The sequence below is a fragment of the Penaeus monodon genome, chromosome 8 (genome assembly GCF_015228065.2).
Source record: "Penaeus monodon isolate SGIC_2016 chromosome 8, NSTDA_Pmon_1, whole genome shotgun sequence".
Taxonomy (NCBI): domain Eukaryota; kingdom Metazoa; phylum Arthropoda; class Malacostraca; order Decapoda; family Penaeidae; genus Penaeus; species Penaeus monodon.
In genome coordinates, this window is record NC_051393.1 from 37,658,405 (window position 1) to 37,660,904 (window position 2,500).

Here is a 2,500-nt window from a genome sequence, read left to right on the forward strand (position 1 = left end):
CCCCTCCCTCTCTCTCTCTCCCCCCTTCTCCCTCCCTCTTCTCTCCCTCTCCTCCTCTCTCCGCCCCCCCCTCTCCTCCTCTCTCTCTCTCTCTCCTCCTCTCCTCTCTCTCTCTCCTTTTTCCCCTCTCTCTCTCTCTCTCTCGTCTCTCTCTTCCTTTTCTTCTTTTCCTTCTTTTCCTCCTTCCTTCCTCTCTCTCTCTCTCTCTCCCCCTCTCTCTCTCTCGTCTCTCTCTCTCTCTCTCTTTTTTCCCCTCTTCTCTCTCTCCCCCCTCTCTCTTCTCTCTCTCTCTCTTCTCCTTTCTCTCGTCTCTTCTCTCTCCTCTTTCTCCTCTCTCTCCCCCATCTCTCCTCTCTCTCCCCTCCCCCTTCTCTCTCTCCCCCTCCCCTCTCCCCCCCCCCCTCTTCTCTTTCTCCTCCCCTCTCTCTCTCTCTTTCCCCCCTCTTTCTTTTTCTCTCCCTTCTCTCCCCCCCCCCTCTCTCTTCTCTTCTCTCCTCCCCTCCCTCTCTCTCTCTCTCTTCTCTCTCTCTCTTCTCTCCTCCCCCTCTCTCTCCTCCCTCTCTCTCTCTCTCTTCCCTCCCCCCCCCTTTTCTCTCCCCTCTCCCCCCCCTTCTCCCCCCCCCCTCTTCTCTCCCCTCTCTCTCCCCCTCCCTCCCTCCTCTCTCCTCACTCTCTCCCCCTCCCTCTTCCCCCTCTCCTCTCTCTCTCTCTCCCTCCTCTTTCCTCTCTCTCCTTCTTCTCTTCCTCTCTCTCTCTTCCCCCTCTCTCTCTCTCTCTTCTCCCCTCCTTCTCTCCCCCCTCCTTCTCTCTCTCCCATCTCTCTCCCCTCTCCCCCCTCCCTTTCCCTTCTCTCCTCTCCTCTCCCCTCTCTCTCTCTCTCTCTTCCCTCTCCCTTCTCTCTCCCCCTTTTTCTCTTTCCCCCTCTCTCCCTCTCTCTCTTTCTTCCCCCCTCCCCCCTCCCCTTTTCTCTCTCTCTCCTCTCTCTCTCTCCTCTCCCCCCCTCTCGTCCCCCTCTCTCTTCTCTCCTCTCCCCTCCCTTTCCCCCCCCTTCCCCCTTTTCCCCCCTCTCCTCTTTTTTCCCCCTCTCTTTTTTTCCCCTCTCCTCCTCTCCCTCTTCTCCTCTCTCTCTCTCTCTCTCTTCCCTCCTCTCTCTCACTCTTCCCTCTTCTCTCCTCTCTCTCCCCCCCCTCTCCTCTCTCCTTTTTCTCTCTCTCCCCCCTCCCATCTCTCCTCCTCTCTCTTCTCTTTTTCTCTTTTCCTCTCTCTCTCTTTCCCCCTCCTCTCCCTCTCTCTCTCCTCCTCTCCCCCTCTCTCTCTCTCTCTTTCTCTCTCTCTCTCTCTCTTTTCCCCTCTCCCTCCCTTTTCCCCCCTCTTTCTCCTCTCTCCCCCTCTCTCTCCTTTTCTCTCCTCTCTTTTTCTCTCCTCTCCCCCTCTCTCTCCTCTCCCTCCTCACTCTTTCTCTCTCCTTTCTCTCCTAACTCTTTCTCTCTCCTTCCTTCTCTCTCCTCCTCTCTCTCTCTCCCCCCCTCTCTCTCCTTTTCTCTCTCCTCTCTCTCCCTTTTCTTCCTCTCCCCTCTCTCCTTTTCCCTCCGCTCTCTTCTCCTTCCTCCCCCCTCTCCTCCCCCCCCTCTTCTCCCTCCCCTCCCCCCTTTTTTTCTCTTCCTCTCCCTCCTCCCTCTCTCTCTCTCCCCCTTTTTCCCCCCTCTCCTCCCCTTTTCCTCTCCTCACCCCCTCTTCTCCCTCTTTTCTCTCTCTCTCTCCCCCCCCCCCCCACCCCCCCCCCCCCCCCCCCCCCCCCCCCCCCCCCACCCACCCCCCCCCCAAAACCCCCCCCCCACCCAACCCCCCCCCCCCCCCCCCCCACCCCCCACACCCCCCCCCCCACCCCCCCCCCCCCCCCCCCCCACCCTCTTTTTTTTTTACCCTTTTTCTTTCCTATTTTTTTTTTTTTTATTTTTATTTTATTATTTTTTTTTTCCTTTTTCTTCCCTTCCCTTTCTCTGCTTGGCTCTTCGGCTCCCTCTTTCCCCCCCCTCCCCTCGGCCCCCCCGGTCTTCCCCCAAAAACCTTTTTTCCCCCTTCTCCTCTCCAAAAAAAATTTCCCTTCCCCTTTACTACGGTCATCCCCTTTTCCCTTTTTTTTTTTTTCTTTTTCTACTTCTCGCATCCCTCCTTGTTTTAAAACATTTTCCCCTTCCTTTCTTCGTTCTTTTCCCTCAAAGCTTCTCCCTTTCCTAAAAACCCAACCTTTTTCCTTTTTCTCCCCCGTTTTCACTTTTCCCCCCCCCTCTCTCTCCTTTTCCTTTCCTTTCTCCATCACTTCTTTCCGTCTTTTTTCATCTTCTTCGCCCCCTCCCCTCTCTTCTATCTTAAAACTTCCTCGGGTCATCCTTTATTGTCTTCTTTTTAAACCTTTTCTTTTCGTATCCCCCCCCCCCCCCCCCGCCACACCCCCCCCCCCACCCCCCCCCCCCCCCCCTTTTTTTTTATTTTTTATTTA